This window comes from Grus americana, chromosome 22 (assembly GCF_028858705.1).
Source record: "Grus americana isolate bGruAme1 chromosome 22, bGruAme1.mat, whole genome shotgun sequence".
Lineage (NCBI taxonomy): Eukaryota > Metazoa > Chordata > Aves > Gruiformes > Gruidae > Grus > Grus americana.
In genome coordinates this window covers 7501928-7512464 of record NC_072873.1, presented here as the reverse complement: position 1 = coordinate 7512464, position 10537 = coordinate 7501928, and positions in this window count along the sequence as shown.

The following is a 10537-nucleotide window of genomic DNA, read 5'->3' as shown; positions in this document are numbered from 1 at the left end:
AGAGCTCTTGTTGATGTTGGATGTTCACACCCCCCTGAGAGTTTTCCTGTTGTCTGTAAGTAAAAAGGGGAAGGGGAATCACACCAACTGCATGACAGCTGTCTCCTGGGCTGGGAAGAGCTGCTCTGTGAGGTAGTCCTCTTGAGAGAGGGCCCCAAAATAAGTGCTGTACCTGGAGAGTAGCGTGCAGTCTAATGTGAGAAAGCTGAAGATGAGAAACTGATCCCTGAGACAAAAGTAAGATAGAGAGAGACATAAAGATGATAAAGATGATAAAGGTAAAGGTAAAGAAAAAGTGGAATTTCAGTGCGAGAGATGAACTGACATGTGCAAGCACCCTGAACCCACACACCTCAGCTCAGCTGAGGTATGGCAGTGCCCCCAGGCTGGCTTCTGCACAGCAGCAGCACGGCTCCAACTGAGCAGTAACAGCCTCACTGCCCGAGAGCTCAGCAATGGCAAGGACACAGAGGCAATATCTGGAGGAAGGAGTGAGCTCTGGAAGTGACCTAGGAAAGGACAAGACAGAGGCACAGGTCTTGTATAACTGACACCACGCAAACTCCCATGAGCTAAGTAACAACACTAAATTTGCCTGTGCAAATACTGTGTCTACCTGTAACCCTCGGCATGAAGAACTGACTTCTCTGATGGTACCTTTGAACAAAACCCAGGGACTAGCTCTTACTCTCAATTTCTTCCTGTGCACTTCCTTCCCTTCCTTCTTATCTCTCCAGACCTCAACTCCTTCCACACAGGCAGCTACACTCCTGTCCTCTGCTTCCAGCAGTTTCTGCTGTGAGTTATCAACAGCACCTGAATGTACCTGCTCTCCAAAGTCTCCCACGGCTTACAGAAGGAATCAGGATCCTGAAGGGTCCTGCTGCATCTCCTCTCTCCTTGGGACTACAGGGAGCGAGCTCTGTGTAACTAGTCCCTGGGGAAAGTGAGCTGGTGGAAAGTGTGTCAACAACTCCAGCAAGGGCTACCCCTCCCCAGACCTCTGTGGTAATTCAGCCTGCTCTGAGGGAGAGCAAATCTGAGGCAGAATAATAAGCAATGACTTCTGTAAACACTGCAGCAAAGACAAGGGAGGCCCCAGGAAGGGGATTCAGATCTCCCCCGACAGAAGACTACATTGGAAATGACTCCTTCAGAATGAGGCAGCTGTGGCTCGTGACAGCCCATATGTCCCCATAGCTTTGAATCATCTTTTCAGAATGAGAAGTCCAAAGTGCCTTAACTGGTTTGTCTCTCCACTTCCTGGCAAGACAGGAAAGGGTGGCCCCAGTGTAAATGGATTTTTGTGCCCTGGCTCTTCAGGACAGGTGAAATGAATCTCAAAGTAAAGGGTGAGTTTCTGCTGAGAGTTCACACTCTGAACTGTGAGCACCAGCATGGAGATGCCCACGTCCGGACTCCACATGTGTGATCCTCATCTGGTTAGTAGTGGCTGAAGGAGGGAGACTGTCACCTGTGCACTAGAGCGTTTCCACTGCCTAGCGGGCTTCTTTGGCCTCCCACTGGCAATCCAAGAGGGGCAGAGTTGCCTCCAACTCTTGTGTTGTAGCTCTCTGCCCCATATGGATGCCTCAAACAGTCCACGGGCAATAGAACTGCTTCCAGGGTCTCGTGTTCAGGCAATCCCACCCTAGTACTGCATGTGGATGCTCAGCTGGAGGGTGCTGACTTTCCTTCTGGATCACGTCCTATGGATTTGTGCCTGTGTCTCAGGAAGGATATCCAGTTCACTTTAGAGGGCCCAGGGTACCCCGTTGGCATTACGCTGCTGGGCCAGGTCAACCTGCCTCTCCTAGAGGTCCTGGGTCCTCACTGCCAGCCCTAAGCAGGGCCTTGCATAACCCAGGTTATGTCAGGGGACTACCGATTAAACTGATGCGGAATTGTCTGCAGCCCTCAGTGTCCTGCACTCATCTGTGCCTCAGGCCCCTTAGACGTCTGAGGTCCTGCTTTTGGTTGCTCTCCGGGGCTGAAGAGGGCTCTAACACTCAATAGGTAGAATTCACCCCCAAATGAAACATCATCCCACCCAGCAAAGGAAGCAGTTACAGACACCCCAGCGCGGGTATGGTCCAACCTCAGCAGGCTTTCTAAAGCTTTTCCACAACTACCATCAAGGACAGCAGAGCTGATGAGGTTGGTCATTGCCACGTCCTTGGGCACAGGTACATGGGCCCCGCTGCAGATCTCATATCCAAGTGCCTGGAGCCCTGTCCATGGTGACCCAGCTGGCTTCCTGGCAGCCTGGAGCCAGACCAGGAGCCAGCTTGGGGAAAGGAGGTGCTGAATGTGAGACCAAGAAAAATTACAGCAGGGCAGACCCCAGCAGGACATATGGATGCTCAGCTAAAAGTTACTGACTCCGCAAGTGGAGTCTGTCTATCGATTTGAGTCTGTTGCCCAGTAAGCATTACCCAGTTCCTTTAAGACAGCCTGCACTACTCTATTAGTCCTCCCTTACCTTCCTACCCTGAGAAGGTAAGATCAACTTTTACAGATGTTCTCTGCAAGAAGCAAGAACACAAAGGACAGAATTTGCCTTGGAGGCTTGGTTCAATTGCCCCACATTGCTGCTGATATGTAGATGCCCTGGAGTCTTCAGAACACGCACGAATCAGCACATGTGCATGAAAATCGGTACGTTTAGAGAGAAATTTCTCCCATGTCAGAACACATGTACAGAGGACATACATGAGTCATCTCCAGAAGTACTGCTGCTTCTAGAGGGGAGGAGCACACAATCAGTTCTGACTCAAGTGTCTCACCTGGAGACCTCTATGGTTAGGTGAAATGAAAGCTATAGTGGTTTGGGTTTTTTCCCCCAGCTGCCATGGTGATGTCTCCACCTGACATGCTCACATGGACTCGTTTGATCATCCCTGTGCAGAGGGAAGAACTTTGAAAGCATGATTCCTCTTGTTCTGAAATAAAATTCCTAAGGAGGTTGAAATCAACTGCTCTTTTGAAGAGCTAATCTCCTTCCATTGAGTGTAAAGAATGACTTGTTACCCATTTTCCATTTCAGGGGTCTACATTTGGAGAGAGAAATTCCTTTTTTTTTTTTTTTGGTGACTTTGCCAAATGCATTGAAGTGTTTCTACAGCCAAGCCAATGGAATAGTTGAATGATGGACTGCTAATGGGCAGAAGTTAGGAGGGAATTAATATGCTTGCTCACACCCAGGCACTTTGAAAAACTACCTTACTTCTTCTGGGAAATCCTCCCTGGACTTTTCGCTTCACTTTCTTGTTTCTGAGTTTGTAAATCTGACTTTTCTTTTTCTTTCTTTCTTTCTTTCTTTCTTTCTTTCTTTCTTTCTTTCTTTCTTTCTTTCTTTCTTTCTTTCTTTCTCTTTCTTTCTTTCTTTCTTTCTTTCTTTCTTTCTTTCTTTCTTTCTCTCTTTCTCTCTTTCTCTCTTTCTCTCTTTCTCTCTTTCTCTCTTTCTCTCTTTCTCTCTCTCTTTCTCTCTTTCTCTCTTTCTTTCTTTCTCTCTCTCTCTCTTTCTCTCTCTCTCTCTTTCTCGCTCTCTTTCTCGCTCTCGCTCTCTTTCTCGCTCTCTCTCTCTTTCTCTTTCTTTCTGTCAGTTCTGCACTGACAGTTTGATATCAAGGAACATGTTGGAGCTGTACCAGACAAGTGAGATAGACAGAGCTGTATCATGCAAGTGAGATAGAGCGCTGTGTCAGTGCAGGAGAGGGCTAGGCAGGAATCTTTATCACAGAGGAAATGATTGATGACTTTTGGACCACAGAATGACATCATGTCTAGATGTCAGGAAGGCCAACAGAAAGAAAGCCTGCTTGCCGGGAGCTGAAGGCCAACTGAGCAGAAAAGACACGCTGAGACTGTTAGCATCAGGCATCAGCTACACAAAGGAGAAGATACTCTGTTTAACCTCTCCCTCTTACACCCTGCACCCCCTTCACCACTGTGAGCTGTTCTACTCCTTGTAGTATCTCCTCTCCAGTACTGGAGAATGGCCAGTGTGGCAGAAAGTGGAGCCCGTCTGTTCATTAAGTCCTGGTAGATTCCTGTATCTGTGGACTGTTTTCTTCCTCTGTGCACCGTGCTTTGGGCCATTTCTCTCTGGTGGCCCTGGAGAGCAGCTGTGCTGGAAGACAACCAAAGCAGCCATGGTGACCAAAAGGAGTAATTAGCTGGATTTTCTTTCCTGAAAGTAAACATGCAAGAGTTTGCAGTGAGGTCTTCTGAGGTGACACACAAAACTCAGTCTTTGTGCCAAGGCGGGAGTGGGTTGGTTCAGAAGGAGAGACAGGAGAATCAGAGTTAGGCAAAGACAATGAAGAACCTGGAGAAAAGAGGTGGTCTATGTCTGTAGGAAACTGGAAGATGAATGAGTAGGTTCATTTGCAGACAAAAACAGGGTAAGAAAATTGTGGTCTGGGTCCCAGTAGGAGAATGATTCTCGTTCTGTTCATGCCTAGTAAAAACTCAAAGATGCGTGAGGGAGGGTTCAGGGTTTCATGAGAAAAGGGAACTTGAGAGACATAATAGTGACTATGTCACAATACGTGGGCACTACTAGCTAATGCTAGAATGCATTTTTCTGTCCCTTGTACATCTGATTCTGGTTCTGTTCATGGGAAAAGTCTTTCCCTGTGCCTTTATGTTCATAACCTCCCGGGTGGCCCGTAAAGCAAATTTAAGCAAACTTGAGGTTTTAAAGGAAGACTTTTGCAAGACCGAGCAGTCACTGAGAAGTGCAGACAGAAGACACGAGCTCAGTCAACATGCTCATGCCTTTTGTGTCTCTTTGGCCGCCTATGGGGCCAGAGCTGGAAAAACATTGTGGCTGTAGGGAGCTCCAGGACCATCTTCCACATGGCCATGGGCAAGTTTCTTGTGTTACCTCCTGCCGTGGATGACTCATCTTCTTCAATGGCTGACCCCTTAAGAGCAGAGAAAATTCCTGGTCACTTGTTCCTCCTGTCCAGATCCCAGGGCAGGAAGGGGGAGACTGGTTACCAGAAGATTTCTGCCCCTAAGGCTTGACTCAGGAGACATAATTTCCTGTGGGGTCAGGAGCTTTTTGCTTTCTTGAGGTACTGTGGGTTCTGTGGTTAGTGACTTGTTTGCCCCTGAGAGGCAGACATGCTCTGTGGTAGGCTTGAGTTGTGCTGGAGTAACTGGATGATCTTTGAAAGTGTCAGTGAGCTCTGCCTATGGAGCAATTGATGGGAGGTGACTTCTTCCACACCGGGTAAGGGATTCAGTCTTCCCATGGAACTATTCTTGGGCCTGAATGTCTGTCCTCTTCTTATTGTAGGACACTGCTTGCCTGACCCTGAATAAGGGAAGGCAACATAGAAGTCTTCACTTTCAAGCTCTGCTTCTCTAAGTGTTGGACCACACACTTCAGGAAAGCAGAGAGGAATGGGAGTGTGGGGGTCTATAAGCAATTGGCCTCACCCTTCCTTGTGAGACTTGACAATTTGACCAAGGCACTATGACTCCCAGCAGTGCTTGCTCTAACCACTGGGACACACCTTTCCTCCAGACATGGACGATCAAGTCCGCCCCTTTGAAGTGGAGCTCAACAGCCACCCGTCCCTACCGAAAACCCAAAAGGTCAAACTGCAGTCCTCCAGTGTTCTCTAGACTGTGGCATTCTAGGCTTTGCCCGGACATGTGATCAAACATCAGAGCTGGATCCACAACGTGCAGTTCCCTCCTCCTCCAGCTCTCAGGAATGTAGACAGTCTGCAATTCTATAGAAAGCAATGTCTTATTCTGCTTTGGCACATCTTTGTCATGCCTAAAGAAAATGACTGCCCAGACAAAAACAGGGAGTCCAAGCAGTGGCAGGGTAAATCCATTGTCTCTGTTGGCATCAGAGGGCCAAAACACCCCCACTGTCATAAACGATGATAACCAGTTTATCCCAAATGAAGGTCTGACTCTGCTTTGCCTGAGCAACAAGTCAAAGTAAAGGTGACCTTACAGAGCTCTGACAAACATTCCCTGTCACAAAATCTCAGGGTCCTATGGCAACTCATTATGGACATGGTAATTTCAGAGTGCATTAATTTCCGAATTGCTTACCTGGCTACGTCCTTGCAAGGTGAATCATCTCATTGGGAAGAGCTAATAACGCAAACCCACGTTGCCTCTTTGCCATAGTTCAAAACCTTTTGTGGCAAACTCAGAGCGTGTGGTTGGAAAGAGGAGGGAAGGCTCCAAGTGCCATCTTGTCAGTTCTCCCAGGAATAGCTGGCTTTGCTCCTATGCTGGTGCAGCTACCCATGCTCCAAGGTGTGGGCCGTGGACTTTGTGCTAGCTAGGGAGAGAGGGCTGACCCTGGTTATCATCTGGCTGGGACAGCATTGGAGTTGAAGGTGCCAGGTCAGCTCCAGACATTCAGCCAGACCACATCTGTCTGCATGTAAGGAAAAAATATAAGACCTGTAGAACTGCTCCTCTTGACAAAGACTCAAGAATTCCTCATGTTTGCAAAACATAAACGCACAAATGAATACATGAAACCTCGCAGCTCCCTGGTGACTGTAAACATGTGGGTCTGGAACAAGCCAGAGCCTCTGTGCAGGAACCCATGCTGCAGCAGTGGGTTGTGAGTGTGGGACAAGCCTGACTTCCCACAAGCTGCAAATGCTGAGGTGAAGAAATAGAAATGAAGTTGAGCTGATGAAGTTACTTCCAGCATTAATTACTGACGAATATACTCTCTTCAACAGGCAAAAAATGGTGAATTAGCAGGTGGAAATTTTTTATCAGCATTATCAGCACGTCACTTCACATCTGTGGTTACCCATCCTCTCAACAGTTTTTCCTTTCTCCCCCCTTCAGCTTTGTCTGTGAGGGGCTGCAAGGTGTGCTGGGTCAGAGCACGGGTTTAATTCCTGCTGCAGAGATCTTCAAGCAGGACTTTGAGTGGATGCGTGTCAGCATGCTCAGCAGTCTCCTGCAAGCAGTTCAGGGCCTTCCCTTCCTCAGGTAGATTACATCCTCTAATGGCTTCTGTTGGTGAAAACAATAATTTGGTAAGCCTCTGGCCACCCTTGGGACATGTAGGCAACACCCCATCCTCTCTTCCTGCGATGCAACTCTTTCCCTTCCCTCTTCCCACAGTACAGGAAAATGTGCCATCCTTAACCACCACCTTCTGTCCGAGCCACCTCCCCAGCAGAGCAAGAGGACCACAAGAGCCTGTAGGGATGCTGCCCTCTAAGGGCCTCCTGTGGGCCCCAGGCTCCTCACCAGAGCCCAGCACTGGTCAGGGTCCACACCTGCAGGACATATTCTGAGGCTGCAAAGACATTTCTCAGGAGAGACAAAGCAAGGCAGGGCCTCATGGCCATTGGCTCTGGAGAAACCTTCCTTAGCTCCAAGGGACAGGTCCTGAATGGGGTCTACTCAGTATCTCCCACTCTACCTTTCCTCTGGGAATGGTGAGGGGTCACCACGTGACAGAGCCTTCGCTAGCAGCTTTAGGAGGGGAAGCACCTTCTGCTGCAGTAGCAGCTGGACAAGTTGGAGAGACCACAGCCCCCACGGTGTGCTAGAATGACAAGCACAAGGATTTCAAGGACAGGAGTGTGTTAATACACAGGCAGAAGATGTGGACCAAAGTGCCAGAAAGGTCCCATCCCCAGGTGATTGTGGCCTGGACCTAACTACTTGCATCTGCACAATCCTCAGCCAGACACCCAAAGGCTTCTGTGTGAGAGGGCATGTTATACCCTTGTTTCTTCCTCCATCCCTTCCTCCCAACTTGCTCCCTCCCAGCTTGCCAGACAGGCATTTGTTGTCACTTCCTCAGGTGAGTGGGCGGTGTTGCTGGGATTTGATTTGAGAATATCTGAGAATACTGCCAGCCTGTTTGTCCTCCTGCCCGGTCTCGGAAGTCTCTGGGAGTCCTATTGCATTGATGTGTCCGGAGCTTTATTCTACCTCGAGGTGCTCCAGACCTTCCCTGCTGGGGTGAGATCCAGCATCCCCTCATTTAAGTCCACAGTTAACTTCTGTTAATGCATGTGTGCTTCTTGTGTGGACACTTGCGCATATGGATCTCTGTGAATGCATGTGGGTGCGCAAAATTGTGCATGACTCCACATAGATCTGCATGATCACGGGTATTTGAGTGTCCTTGTGCGCCACTCATCATGAGGGAGCGTGCCGCCCAACGCAGGGGCGCTCTCCACTGCTCTGGCCATGAGCATCACAGAGCAGCAGGTTCCCCAGGCCAGAAGGAGCAGCTGAACGGTGATGGCACTGACCCGGCAGAGATCTGCCAAGTGCACAGGCTCTGTCTCCTGAGCCCTCCTTTTCCTGCCTCTCCAAATTTCACACTCTGCCCCAGCAAATTTCAAGCCTCAGCAAGGACAGGTTCACACTAGCATGGAATCTTAGTTTAATTCAACATAATAATAATTGGAGTCTTTCAGCTCTGCTGGTAAACACCTTTGCATCTTCCTCCAGGCCAGGATATGTCCCCTCTCCCCAGTGCTAAGGAGACTGAAGGAGTGGGATTAACTTTATGTACAGGGAGACGGACTGAGGAATCCTGCCCGCCAGGCCATCCCTGAGCAGATGCTTCTGATGGAGTGTCATTAATGTTTGCGACTGGACACAGGCCTCTCATGATCAAGCCAATGCCAAGTACACTCAGCAGCTCATTGACTTGGTTCTGAGTCAGGCAGGGTCTGAGACCAAGGGACGGAGGTCCTGATGTTGCTGTCCTGAGACGGGAAGAATGGTCCCTGTAGGTAGCACAGGGAGAGCCAAAGGAGTTGACGACTGCTTTTGTTTTCAGCCACCAAGATCTTGAAATCTCAGTTTGAGTCTCAGTAACTGGACCCTGGGGGAAAATGGACATCTAATTGAAGGCCACACACCCCAAAGCCTGCTGCTATTCCCCGGGTGGATGAGGAAAATACCCTTTTCCCCTCGGGGACTTCTGGCAGTGGAAGAAAGGACACTTTAGGAGATGGTGAAATGTTGGCCCCTTTTGGGAAGGAAGTCCTCTTTTGTGCTTCTCCTTGGGCTATTCCTCTTGGTGACTTGCTTCCCTTCTTCCAGACAGACTTTCCACATCTGTAGTTATTGCACAGTCGTGCTTGCTGATGGGAAATAGAGGATACCACAGCAGCAGGGCCCTCTCTTCCCTCCCTATCCCCCACACGTGCACGGGTCCAACTGTCCCCATGCCCCCTTCCACCTCTGCAAGAGTCTCAGGCATTGGCTTTGGGCTGCAGAAAAGCATCGGGAGGGAGAATCTCACCCTGCTCATTGTCATCCCCAGGAAATCAGGGGACGCCGTATCTAGCCCCTGAGCTCTTAGACTGGGATGCCTGCCATCTCTGGAGGCCAAGACCACTCAGCTGTCCCAGGACAGGGCTGGTGGAGTGCTTGTTTACTCTTACTGGGTACTCTCCAGGTGGTCTGTTATGTTGTTCTGAGCTGAAGGAGTCGTCTCAGTTTTTCCCCACATGTCCTTCTTTTGCTCCTGTCTCCTGGGCTGGGATGGAGGAAGGGGAGGGTCCAATTCCCAAGTGTCACCACTCCTGCTTCTTAGCAAAGAGGTCTGCAAGCAGAGGGGCTGTTATCCAGATAACATCCATTAGAAATGGTGCAGCAGGCATGGGCGAACCGGGACAGTCACAGCATCTTGCCCCTGTGGGATGTCCGAGTCAGACCACAGTTTCACTGAAGGTTTCACTTGGACCCTTTGTCTTCATCCTGACCTCACCTATTGACTTATAAGCAAATGAAAGGAATTTCACAACCACATACACCAAAGTGCATGTAAAAACGTGCTCACATGCACACACAAAGAGTGCGCATATATACGTGGTTATTTGGACACACCTTCATGTATTGCCCCAAGCATGTGCACATAGATGTGTGTGCACATCTCTCACACATATACATAGGTGAAAACACACACAGTGTACCTCCACCAACACAAACGCTTACTCAAATGTGAGCACACAGGTGTTGTCCCAAAACTGGGGGGTTGTTTACCTAGTGTGCGATACGCCAATAAACACACAGAGCAGAGGTATTTTATTGCGTATTCGCACAGATATGGGTGACTGCCCCAAGCCAGCACACCGACTCTACAAATCAACAGTCATTTACACACTTAATATTAACATATTCATGTTTCTACTACATATGTATTATTTATCATTATATGATTGGTTAATGAACCTTAGCCTCCTGTGTAAATTAGTTCGCATGCCTAGTAGTTCTTTCTTTTGAGTCGGTGGTGTAATTAGGGTGGGTGGTCCGTGAAGTCGGTGGTTGGGGTCTCCCCCCGTTGGAATTACCTTTCCCCTAGTTTTCTACTTCTTTGGCAATCCTCAGCAATTCTTCAAGGTTTTTTGGTAAAACTAGCAGTATATCAGTTACGCTTCTGCCTTTTGACAATCTCATCTTAATTAACAGAAGAAGAGCACATTGTTTGGATAAACATTAACTGTCACAGGGGTAGGGCTATACGATAGATGTCTTTAGCAGCAACTGTCTTGGTTTG